We start from the raw sequence: 13,292 nt of genomic DNA, 5'->3' as shown, positions 1-13,292 counted from the left end.
TTTGGAAGACAGCTTGGTGGTATCTTACAAAACGAAACGTACTCTTAACCCATGACCCAGCAACCACGCTCCCTGGTATTTACTCCAAGGAGTTGAAAATGTATGTCTACACAAAAACCTGCACGTGGATGTGTATAGCAGCTTTATTCACAATTGCCAGAACTTGGAGGCCACCAAGACGTCCTGCAGGAAATGAATGGTCCATCCAAACAGTGGAATATTTCTCGGCACTAAAAAGGAATGGGTTAGCAAGCCATGAAAAGACACAGAGGAACCTTAAATGCATATTACCAAGTAAAAGGAGCCAGTCTGAAAAAGCTATATACTATATGATTCCAAGCATATGGCATTCTGGAAAAGGCAAAACCGTGGAGACAATACAACGATCAGTGGTTGCCGGGGAGAGTACAGAGGATTTTTAGGGCAGTGAAACTAGTCTGTATATTATAAAGATGCATGGGATGTACGATACCAAGACTGAGCCCTAAAGTTAACTATGGACTTTGGGTGACAGTGACATGTTACTGTATGTTCATTAATTGTGACAAATGTCGCACTCCGGTGGGAGATGTTGATAGTAGGGGAGGCTGTACGTGTGTGGGGACAGGGTGTGTGTGGGAAATCTCTGTGCTCTCTGCTCAATTTTGCTGGGATCCTAAAACTGCTCTAAAAAAGAGTCTATTAAAACTTTTTTAAAAAGTAAATATGAGGCTCAGAGAGACTGGCTCACAGTGTGGGGTTGCTAAGGTAGGTCCCAGGCACAGAGTGGGACCGTGCATGCTGTCCCCACACGTTGGGGAGAAGAAGGCTTGCTGAGCCAATGGAGTCTGCAGAGAGCCGCCTCTGAGAATGTGGATGTGCCGGCCGTTCCCACTCATCCCTGTGAGTGCCAACGGCCCGTTTGCTGCCTCACCGGGCCTCTCTGGCACGGTCACTTCAGGTCACCGGCAGGCGTACTCTTTGCTGCAGATCAGAGGGAGAACTGACCTGAGGTGGGGGGTAGCTAGCATGAGGAAGGCCCAGGAGGAAGTTCTCCCTCTGAAAGGCCTTGTCCCTTTCCTGCAGGATATGAGCCTTCAGGAGCTGTGGCTGGCCAGTGCCCCCCAGGCTTGCTGGGTGGGGAGCCGAGGGGAAGGGAGCCCTGAGCATGCAGACCCTGCCAGCATCAGGAGAGGATGCTGTGGGCAGTGGAAGGGAGGGCACAGCTAGGCGGTGCTCAGACCTGACCCTAGGGCTGCATGGGCTGCAGAGACAACCTCATGTGGAAGGTCATGCCAAGTCCACAGTCTGGTCTGCTCTTGTCACCTGGAACATTCTGTTTTCCTTTGCCTGTGATCCTGCAGCCACCTGGACTGCTCCCCCATGTTGGTGGGGAGGGTGGGGGCAGGGGAGCAACCACTCTAAAGTAGTGACTTGCTTTCTTCTCTAGGTCAAGGGGCCCATCCCTGTGCCTGGTGTGTTCCGGGTGCCTGGTAAGGACTCTGCTGGGTGTAGAAACAGCCTGTGTGGGCTAGAGTCTGGGGGGTGGAGGATATGGGGCCTCGGAAAAGACCCTGGAGGTGGCCAAGACTGGGGGCTGGGCCTGCTTTCTCAGGAGGAGCTGGGCTCTGCCGTCTGGGTCCAGGGGCAGAGCACACAGCATGTAGGACCAGCCAGGCCTATAGGGCAGCTGCACGTTCCCCTTCTTAGTGGAAATCCCTCTCTTTCAGCCATACATTGTGTTTGACTTGGTGTGTTTTTCTTGGCTTTAATGAACAGGATTAGTTACAGTCTTTGTAATTTTTGGAATTGAAGGTATTTTTAACAAATGCAGCCAGTATCGTGGGAACATCCTGAAGTTGCTGGCGTGTCTGTAGTCTAAGATCAACCCAGTCCCACCCCCAACCTTCCTCCCTGAAGAGTCAAAGTCACTCAATGGGATGTCTATTTTTGTTCATTTCGATTTCAGACTGAAACATGGATAGAACTGAGGAAACTGGCCTTCCCCAACTGTTATTCTTTCTTCTTTCTCCTGCCCCAGATCTATGAAAGCGAGGTAGAAGGTAAAAAGGACCAGACTGTATGGCACATCCAGGCAGGGCAGGTGGGTGGGCCAGTGGCCCTGCCCCTCCCAGCCAGACATCGATGCCCCCACTCATCAGTTAACTGCATGCTCTAGCTGGAACAAGCAAGACAAAAATGAAATACATCAGCAATCACTAAGTTATGGAGGTGCATTAGTTATCAACTGCTGCACAACAAATTATCACACACTTAGCAGCTCAAAACAGCACAGATTTGTGATCCCACAGTTTCTGTGGGTCAGGAATTTGAGCATCAGCTAGGTCCTCTGCTTGAGGTCTCTTGTGAAGCTGCGGTCAAGGTGTTGGCTGGGGCTGTGGTCTCATAGGAAAGCTCCACCGGTGGGGTCCCCTTCCAAGCTCACTCACGTGGTCGATGGCAGGACATAGTTCCTGTGGACTGTTGGACTGAGGCCACCCTCAGTTCTTTGGCACATGAGCCTCCCCAACACATCAGTTTGCTTCATCAAAGCTAGCAAAAGGGAGAGTCCTGAGTCTTTTGTAATCTAATCCCAGAGTGACATCCTCGACATTGCCGCATTCTGTTGGTTAGAAAGCAGTTACTCAAGGATGAGGGATCGCACTGGCCATGCCTTCCAGGAAGGGAATCATGGGGCCGTCTTAGATGCTGTCGGCCACAACACAATGTAACAATGGTCATGCCCTTTGCTGGTGCATGTATTCATCTCATGGGTGTGGTAGGTGGTAACCTTTGCAGAAAGTGCTTTGGTTCCTCATCCAGAGGGGGAGCACCGAGAACAAAGTCCTGACTCCGGACCCTCTAGCAATCCAATTAACCACTCTGACCCTCAGTCTCTTCCTCTTTAGAATGGGGATCATGGCAACTGTTGTGCCATTTTGTGACAGTTTTAGATTTGATGTGATAAGCATTAAGCATTAAAGAGCTGGTCAAGGCAGCTGACTCATAGCAGGCACCCAGAAATTCTTGCTGAATGAATAAATGAGCTTCCTGTTGATACATTGGGGACAAAACCCTGTTTGGAGTCTTTGGTAGCAAGAAATACATGAGGATTCCTTCAGAATATTTGGATTCTGAAGCCCACTCCAGCTCCTGGGGAGTAGGGGCAGATCAGAGGCCCTAGCCTGGACTTGGGCTTTTATTATTCAGGAATAAAGGTGTCTGACTGCTGGCACACACTGTCCAGAGAAGAAGGGACAGCTCAAATGACAAAGGAACAGACACATTTTTCTGGCTTCTCTTAAAAAGAAATCTTATCTGATTTTGAAAGTGATGTTGGTTGGTGGCAGAACTCTAGCAGAGGAGCTGGCCTAGGTGTGTCAGAATAGTGGAGTGGGATGAGCTATACCAGGGCACAGGCAGGGCCCACCCAGACCTGCCCCTTGGAGCCTCAGGGAGCAGAGCTTGGCAGGAGGGGCTGGGACAGCTCAGGGGTGATTTTGACTTTCACTCTGATCATTAAGCACCGTGAATGCATCATCCCTTGTGGGTGAGGCTGTAACCTGGTGTGTTTTCCTATGTTTGCTCTCCCTCAGGTAATGTCAACACCATTTTCCAGTTACTTGGATTACTCTGACCACCCCATGCCCTTCGCGACGTGAGACTGCTGTCATCAGATTGGTGCATGGCATTCTAGGCCTTTTTCTCTGAATTTCCATACTTACATATTTAATAATACAGTTTTGGATTTTTTTTTTATAAAAATGGCATCCCACCACACACGGCATCCTGTGGCTTACCAGTTTTCTACTTGATAATATGTCTTAGTATCTTTCCATGACCAGACATGTTGCTGATGCACATTCTTTTCATTGCTTCATGATGTTCCAAGCAATGGAAACACAGTGTTTCATTTGCCTCCCTCTATGCATGAACGTTTAGATTGCACCCAGAGAGATTTTGCTTTTATAAGCAACACTGCCTCTCTCTCTCACACACACACACACACACACACACACACACGAGTCTTCTTTCTGTAGGGGAAGTCAAGAAGCAGAACTGCTGGATCCTGAGGGACGCATATTTAAAATTTTGGTCATATTAATAATACCATATTGCCCTCTGACATGTCTGTATTAATTACCTTCTTACCAGTGATGTATCTGAGTACCATTTCTCATCATCCTTGCTATTACTCAATATTCTCAAACTTTTGGGTTTTTTTTAATGTTCATTTATTTGAGAGAGAGAGAGAGAGAGAGAGAGAGCAAATGGGTGAGGGGCAGAGAGAGAGGGAAGCACAGAATCTGAAGCAGGCTCCAGGCTCTGAGCTGTCAGCACAGAGCCCGACGCAGGGCTCACCAACTGTGAAATCATGACCTGAGCCAAAGTCAGAGGCTTAACCGACTGAGCCACCCCGGCGACCCGATTTGGATCTTTTTTAGATGATCTGAATATAGTTTGTTCAGCTTTGTTAGCATTTGAAGAATTCATTCTATACCTGGTGCCTGTCAAGGGCCAGGGTCCTGGGAATATCATTACTAAAGACTAGGAGTGTTCATTAGTGATGTATTACCTGAATCAACAGAGAAGGGGAAGTGGTCAAGAAAATAAAAAACAGAAACATGTAGAGAAGCCCATGGCAGGGGTGAGAGCATTCTTCATGCCATCTTCTGCCCACGGACCATATGGTCCTAGGACCCCTGCTCCAGGTTCAGGATCATGGTGGTGACACTGGCTCTGCTCTGTGGCAGCACTGGTCACAGATTCCTGGGACAGTCTTTTATGAAGTCTCTTCACAGGCTCAACTCCCGACCTTCATGTACATCAGGATCCTCGAGGTAAGTGTAAGTAACAAGAAGAAACCCCCATCCACAGTGAGACTAAGTGACCCAGATTCATCTATTATAATCACTCACTTTATCAGAACAGAGAATCCCCAACTGAAGCAATGCACAACTAGTGATTCATTTGGTCATTATCCAGAAAGAAGAAAATCTCTAGGTCTTTGATTTATCCCCTTAACTGATTTATAAATATCAGCAATTGACAAGCCTACTTAAGCCCAGACACAAAAGATTTTTGTAGACAGCTGCTATGCCAATCTTTGGGCATGAACATGAGTATTTTGTAACCTAAAAGGCACACGATGATTGAAACATAACACAGTTTATTCATCATTAACCTAAGCATGCTGAAATTCTCTTTGGACGTTTTTTCCTTCTTCTCTTTTCACCCTGAACTTAGTAAACAACAGAACTCTGACAATAGATTTGAATAAATTTAAATTTAGAGGATGACAAACAGATCAAATTATTCCTAGTGTCCTTGCTTTAACAAGATGAAGGAATGGGTCTTTGTTTTAGGCAGTGGAGATGCCAGGAAATCCAATCCAATTATAGTTTAGGCAAAAAAAAAAAAAAAAAAAAGACACATTCATAATTCTGTTCTGATTTGAGAATGATGATGTCAAAAAGTGTTGTCAGAGAATATAAGATTTGCTTTAAAGCAAGAAATAGTGACACATAATATTTTGAAAACATAATAATATATAATATTATTAAAATAGTATATAATATTATTAAAAACATAATATTTGAAAACAGTAATAAATGTTAACGATTACAGGGAACTTTGACTTTTTTAAAAACAAAAAAACTGTAAAAATTTAATATTATGTTAAGGCACAGAGACATAACATATTATTTTGGTGTATTTCTCACACAGATCTTTACACACACACACACACACACACACACACACACACTACACACACTAGTTCTCCGTAAGGCCTCCTCATACCTCCACGAGCACTGACATTGTTTAACGCATTGTCCTCTGCCAGGGGAGGAACCCATCTTGCTGTCTGGCAGGACCAGCTGATTCCCAGAAAGGTGCCCAGCCTCCCCACCTTTCCCAGCCTTTCCTCCAAATCCTGGTGCCCCCTCGCTATGTCCAGGGCTGAGGTCTCCACTTGCTCTTGGTGCTACTTTGTTCCCTCCCTGCCCCACGCTCTGGGGCCCAAATCTGCTCTTTTCAGTCTCTTGCTGTCATTTTAATGGCGGTTAAGGATGGAGCCAGGATAAAGCTGGCTATGTTAAAACCTGAAGTTCCAGTCATTTCTTCTACTAGTTTAACGGTTTTGCTATGTCCCTAGAGCTCTTCAGTCTACAGTTCAATTTTCTGTGGGATATATGACTGAAATCTTTATTTTTTTTCCAAATGGCTGGACAGTCATCCCAATTTTATTGACTAGTATAACCATCTTTCTGCTCACATGAATAACACTCCATAGAATATCAAGCACATGTGTATCTTTGTTCACGTGGGCACATTTTCTGGGCTTAGATTTTCTGAACTGGAAATTACAGGGTCAAAGACACCAGCCTTTGGAAGTTCCTGGGCATGCTACCAACCACTTTCCAAAAAAAATTGCACCCACATGGGAGAGAAGTGTCCATCCTTGGGTATTCTAATTTTAAAAAAGTTTCTATTGTGGATAGGCCAAGTATCTCAACATTGTTTAAATTTATATGTCTGTAAAAATTAGTAAGAGGCCACTTCACAACCATTAGGATGGCAATTATAGTAATAAGGAGGAGGAGACAGAGAAGAAAGAGAAAAAGAGGAAAAGGAAGAAGGAGGAGAAGGAAGAGAAAGAGGAGGAGACAGAGGAGAAGAAGGAGAAAAAGAGGAAGAGGAAGAAGGAGGAGGAGGGTTTTTGATAATGTCGAGAAATTGGGACCCTGTACTTTGCCAGTGGGAATGTAAAACAGTACAGTCACTGTGGGGAACAGTATGGTGGTTCCTTAAAAAGCTAAACATAAAGTTGCCATTTGATCCGGCAATCTTACTTCCGGGTATATGTACAAAGCAATTGAAAGCAAGGACTCCAACAGATACTTGTACACCCATGTTCATAGCAACATTATTCACAATAGCCAAAAGGCAGAAACGATCCAAATGACCATTGACAGAAGAATGGATAAGCAAAATATGTATCCATACAATGGAATATTATTCAGCCTTAAAAATGGAGGAGGTCCCAACATGCTACCAGGTGGATGAACTTTGAGGATATGGTGTTAAGTGAAATAAGCCAGTTGCAGAATGACTAATACTGTATGATGCAATTACTGGGGTAGTCAAATTCCTAGAGACAGAAAGTGGGATGGTGGGGCCAGGGGCCAGAGGAAGGAGGAGGGGAGGACGTTGTTTAAAAGGGACAGAGTTTCAGTTTTGCCAGATGAAGAGAGTTCTGGAGATGGGTAATGGTGATGGTTCCACAACAGTGTGAGTGAACTTAATGCCACTGGACACTTAAAAACGGCTAAAATTATAAATCTTTTGTATATTTTACCACAGGGGGGAAAAATCAGTGAGTGGAAACTTTCTTCAATGATGATTAGACAACCCTATTTGCTTTGTATGTGAGTTTTCTCTTCACACTCACTTATGCCTAAGCTCCCAGTTATCTGGAGGAGGGGAGGGGTTCATTTCAGCAATCCTGGGCTGTGGCCAGACTGGGCCTTCTTCAGGCCCTGTGCAGGGTCCGAGGAGGTTGGTGGAGGAACGAAGGGGAGGATGGTGCAGAAATTGAAGAGGCTCCTGGGCAGTGTTGGGAGGGAGGAGCCCTGGGGAGGACTTGGGCTTCATCAGGCTTAGCATCACCAGACCCGGATGGATGGAGACAGGTTGCTAAGGAGGGTCCCTTCTCTGAGAGGGGTCCTGACCTCCAGAACGTGTTCAAAAACACCCAAGCATCTGGCCTCTGGATGTCGAGCTGCCCCTCTCGGGGCCCCAGCAGGAATGAATGCCCAGCAAGGCACTCTTGGGTCTCACTCCCTGTGTTCTGAGATCTGGGCCATCTGGAGTCCTGCCACCTGGACAATGAATCTCTGAGACAAGTGGGGCTCCCTCATGCATCACAAAACCTTGGAGGAGGGTTCTAGAAAGTATATGCATTTCCCCTGTATACATCTCCACCTCTAGTACCTGCTCCAGGGGTCTCAGCCCACAGCCCTGAGGTCCTAGGCCTTAATAAGGCCCCTGCACATTTCTAGTCAGGCCTTGCCACCAGGGGGCAGTATAGCCTGCAGGATACTACTGTCCTCAGAGCCCTGGTTCTAGTCCAGAACTGAGCCCCTTGGGTGGACCATCCCCAAGGCCCTGGCAGACACTCTTAGCTTAGATCTGGAAGTCATTCTCTATTGTCCCAGTTATCTAAGAGACTGGGAACCTCTCAGGTGTCTGCTAATGGGGAGGCAGCCAGAGGAGGCCAAGGCACAAGTGGGGTTTATTCCTGGGATACCAGGATACCAGGATACCAGGCTGGTTCAGGATTCAAAAAGTAATCAAAGTATCCTACCATATTGACATGCAGAGAGGAAAACTCACATGATCCTATCAAATGATCATAAAAAGCATTTGGAAAAATTTAACTTTTATTAATGATAAAAATTCTAAAAGAATAAAAGGGGAACTTCCTCAGCTTGGTAAAGAGCATCTACAAAATACCTACAGGTAACGTTAAGACTAAATGTTCTTCCTCCAAGGTCAGGAATAAGGCAAGGATGTCTGCCCTCACCAATCTTAATCTAGTGCCAGAAGTCCTAGCCAGTGCAATAAGGCAAGAAAAGGAAATAAAAGTCACTAATATAGGAAAGGAAGAAATAAAAGTGCCCCTATTTGCACATGACATAACTGTCTTCAGGGAAAATCCTAAGGAATCTACCAAAAAACCCTCTGAGAACTAATAAGTGAATTTAGCAAGGTCACCCAGCATACACATCCTTCCCAAATTAATTATCTTTCTATAGGTTGGCAGTAAATACATAGATGCTGAAATTTAAAACAAATACAATGCCATTTAAAATGCTCAAAAAGTGAAGGGGGCACCTGGGTTGCTAAGTCAGTTAAGCGCCAGACTTCAGCTCAGGTCATGATCTCACAGTTCGTGGGTTCAAGCCCCACATCAGGCTCTGTGCTGATATCTCAGAGCCTGGAGCCTGCTTCAGATTCTGTGTCTCCCTCTCTTTCTACCTCTCCCCCATTCTCACTCTGTCTGTCTCTCTCTCTTTCAAAAATAAATAAACATTAAAAAAAAATAAAATGCTCAAAAAGCGAAAACTTGGATGTACATCTGAGAAAACATACACCAAATGTGGACACAGAAAAGTGCACAAGGCCGAGAGAAGAAAAAAGAACTGAGTTGTTTATATGCACAACAACCTAGATGAATCGCCAGAGAATTATGCCTAGTGAAAAAATCCACTCCTGAAAAGTCACACACTAGATAATTCCATTTCCATTTATATGACATTGTTGAAATGACAAAATTACCAGAATGGAGAGCAGATTAGTGGTTGCCAGGAGTCAGGAGGTGGGAGGAGGGTAGGTGTGGGTATAAAAGGGCCACAGGAGGGAGCCTGTGGTGATCTGACACCACCAATGTCAATATCTGGGCTTCGATGTTGTGCTGCAGTTTTGCAAGATGTTACCACTGGGAGGAACTGGAGAAAGTGTGCAAGGGGGCCTCTCTGTATTCTTACAACTGAATGCCAACCTATAATTATGTCAAAAAAATGTTTCATTAAAAAAGTTTTTTTAAGTGCAGAACAGGTAACAATGTGTCATTCGGATCAGAACAAATCTCAAGCATGCAGACTCTGGGGCTGGTGTTCACCTAACTGCAAGCCTAGCAATAAACTAGTATCTGCAGTTTTTGAAAATTAGAATCTGAGGCTACCCTCAGAGACCCCATCAGGAGCTCTCAGACATTGTGTTGTGTTTGTTTGTTTGTTTTTAATTTTTTTAATGTTTATTTATTTTTGATAGAACACGAGAGGGGAAGGAGAAGAGAGAGAGGGGGACACAGAATCTGAAGCAGGCTCCAGGGTCTGAGCCGTCAGCACAGAGCCCAATGTGGGGCTCGAACCCACAGACCGTGAGATCATGGCCTGAGCTGAAGTCGGTCGCCCAACCTACTGAGCCACCCAGGCGTCCCCACACATTGTATTTTTAAAGCGTTTCAGCTTCACTCTGGGGCAAGGGCCATGGGTTTGTATTCCTTTGTGCTCAGTCCTTGCTCCTCTCTCCTTGTCCCCACCCCACCGTTGCCCCCTCAGAGTTCTGCTCTCTCTGCCCCTTCCTCTCTGTGGCCTCCATGTTCCTGCAAAACTTGCCTCTCCTCCTCCTTTGGGGCCTACAGAGCCCTAAGCAATGGCATGGCACATGGGTGCCCCACGGAGGCTCATCACCTTGCACAAGAGGGGAGGCAGTGCATCTCCCTCCCCCTGTGACAAGGACATCCTCGTCAAGGAACCCATTTATCTTCTGCCTTCCATTTGGGCCAGACTCCCTCTTGGGTCATACTTGCTAAAGAAATGGGTTGCAACACAGCCCTGTGTGTTTCCACACATCTGGGGAGGTGGCTGGTCTTCTGCCACAGGAACCTGTTGGGGAGGCTGGAAGGTGCCTCTTGGCATCCCAGCGCACACGCTGCGACCAGCCTGCCTCTCAGGCTCCCCTCCCCACGACTGGGTGTTGGAATCACAGCCACGCCCTGTGCAGAGTGCTCCTACCTGCTATCTGCCTGTGGAGCCCTGTGGCCTGTGTGCATGGGCACAGGAATCTGCTAGGCGGACTGGCATCTGGCAGGAGATTGGAGGAATGAGTGTCTCAGCCACAGCGCCCTTGAGTCTGCAGTCGGCTTTTTGATTTATGGTCGCAGCCAGCGTGTGTAGAAACCACAGCAGGACCGACTTTGGTGGATCCAGCTGCTGGGGTTGCTTCATGCTGGGTCCTCACTCTGCATCTCCCTATCCATCCCTGCCCTGCCCTCCTGCCCTCCTTCCAGGTTCATTGTCCCCTATCTCCCCCCACAGCCCGCTCTCTCTCTAACTGGCCCCTCGGCCTGAGCCATCTGGCATCACCCTGCCTCCCAGGGATAGGGGGAGCTGCTGCCACAACCAAGTTATTCCCCCTAAATCCTTGGTCTGCTCATGCCACCCACCCCAGAACCACCCTGGTCTGTCTCGCCATGTTACAGCCTTAGGTCCTTGACCCCCTCAGTCCAGGCCCACACGCTGCTTCGCCAACCTCCTCTTTTCCAAGGTTCAAGTGCTGAACCCAGAACCCTTCTCAAGTGCTCTGTCTGCTGCGCCTCAGCCTTCTCTGGCTTGGAGGCAGGGTTTGCTGGCCTCCTGGGACTTGTAGCTGTTGTAGGGTGCTCGATGGTATGTCATATCCCCCAGAACCGATGCCCCCAAGGGCAGAGGTAGGATGGATGTGCTGGATCAGGCCTTGGGAGCCCTGCCCTCAGCCCTGGGGCCCCGGGCCCTCCTCCCTCCTGGCTCACCAGAACTGTCTGTCTCCAGACCCACACATTGGCTTTTGTCTCTGTGCCCTCTGGGTTCCCTGTGGCCCTCCTTTGCCAGCTCCTTTTCCTCTGGCCACCCTCTGCTCACGGGCAGCCAGGGACCAACTTGCACCAAGAGGAAACACCAGGTGCTGGGAGTGGTCAGTGTTGCTCCATGGGTGGGGAAGGGGTCAGGGGTCACAATGGCAATACATGAAGTCAGAGGGGGTCCTGTCTCCCTGGGTTAGGGGACAGACCCCACTGTCACATGCCTCCCCACCCTGGCTTCTGCAGACGCAGGAGGTGATGGTGCAGATAAGGCTCAGATTCTGATGTGACACCCCTTGCCCTGTTCCCACTTAATCAACGTTTCCAACTGAGCACAGCCCATCACATGTGCTTGGAAGCTTGTTTCAGTCAGTGCTGTCCCGTCAAGGCCAAACCACAGCCTGGTCCTTAATTAAGTGCAATGTTTAGAGCACAAGGTGCTGAGTCTTCATGGGTCAGGGTGGGAACCTGATCGTGCTGCTTGGGAGGGGACGGGTGCCTGGGGCAGGGAGGCCTCTGCAAGACAGCATGGAACTGAGTGCTGGCCAGAGGGTCTCACCTCTGGTCCCTCCCTGAACCTGATGTCCTGTATGGTCAAGTCAGCTTATTCTTGATCTGCGCCAACAGAGGGCTGGCTGTCTCCTGCAAAGGACCTCAAATGGTGTGGCAGATCAGGGCCACAGCCTCCCCTCTTAGTGGCCAGACAGCCCCAGTGGGCACAGGCTCCTTCTGGGGTGTGCTGGAACTTACAGAAAAAGAAAGTACAGCGAGCTCCTTAACGCTTTACCTCATTTACCACCTGTTTCTGTTTTGTCTCATTTCCTTTCTCACTTTCTGTATAAATATGCATGGCCCCATCACACTGCTGATGAGTGTTATTCCTGGGCACTTGGGAAGTCTGGTTTTTCAGCCCTAAAACTGCGGTGTGTTTCACTTAAGAGCAAGAACACTCAGCTCAAGTATTCTCCCCCCCCCACCCCCGTTTCACCCACTGCCCTCCCTTCCCCTCTGCTTCTGGATATCCATGCATCTGTTCTCTGTATCTATGAGTTCATTATTTTTTTGTTTTAGCTTCCACATATTAGAGAGATCATATGGAATTTTTCTTTCCCTGCCTGACTTATTTCACTTTGCATAATGCCCTCAAGCTCCATCCATGTTGTCTCAAATGGCAGGATTTCCTTCCTTCTTGTGCCTGAATAATATTCCATTGTGTACATATACAATAATTTTTGTAATCCATTCATCCATTGATGAACATTTAGTTGGCTTCCATACCTTGGATATTGTAAATAGCACTGCAATGAACATAATGGTGTAGATAACTCTTCAAGTTAGTGTTTTCATTTTCTTCAGATAAATACCCAAAAGTGGGCTTGTTGGATCCTATGGTAGTTCTATTTTAATTTTTTGAGGACCCTCCATGCTGTTATCCATAAAGCTGAACCAATTTACATTCTCACCAACAGTGCAGAAGGGTTCCCTCTTCCTCACATCCTCAGCAACACTTGTTATTTCTAGTATTTTTTGGTAGCTGCAGTCTAACAGGTGTGAGGTGATATCTCATCGTGGTTTTGTTAAGTATTTGATTCAGGAAATTTAACATTGATGCAACACTGTTATGGATACATAGTTCATATTCAAATTCCACTAGTTGTACCAATAATATTCTCTCTAGCTATTTTCTCCCGTCCAGGACCATGCCCTGAATTTTGCTGTCAGGCATTTGGAGTGACCCCTTGGCTACTGTGTCCCTGACCTTAGCATCTGTGAGCACAGGCCACCTGTTCTGCAGCATGTCCCTTGCTTGGTATGTCTGACCATTTCTTCCAGGTCAGATGTTCATGGCCACACATTATGAGTGACACCGAGTCCCTTCCCAAAGGCCCAGAACACTCCAGGCAAA

The 13,292-nt window shown here is 47.2% G+C and overlaps 1 long non-coding RNA gene across 1 annotated transcript; it reads right to left on the bottom strand.

The window, feature by feature from the left end:
- Nucleotides 1-1,733: 1,733 nt before the first annotated feature.
- LOC122470458 lies at nt 1,734-12,340 on the bottom strand. The gene is made up of 2 exons (XR_006293917.1): nt 11,339-12,340; nt 1,734-2,158 (listed from the first exon to the last, which is right to left on the bottom strand). It is a non-coding gene; the product is annotated as an uncharacterized LOC122470458 (long non-coding RNA).
- Between the last annotated feature and the right edge of the window lie 952 nt (nt 12,341-13,292).

The sequence above is a fragment of the Prionailurus bengalensis genome, chromosome D3, assembly GCF_016509475.1.
Source record: "Prionailurus bengalensis isolate Pbe53 chromosome D3, Fcat_Pben_1.1_paternal_pri, whole genome shotgun sequence".
Taxonomy (NCBI): Eukaryota; Metazoa; Chordata; class Mammalia; order Carnivora; family Felidae; genus Prionailurus; species Prionailurus bengalensis.
The sequence above is the reverse complement of the archived record's forward strand: the minus strand, read 5'-3'. Positions and strand labels throughout refer to the sequence as shown.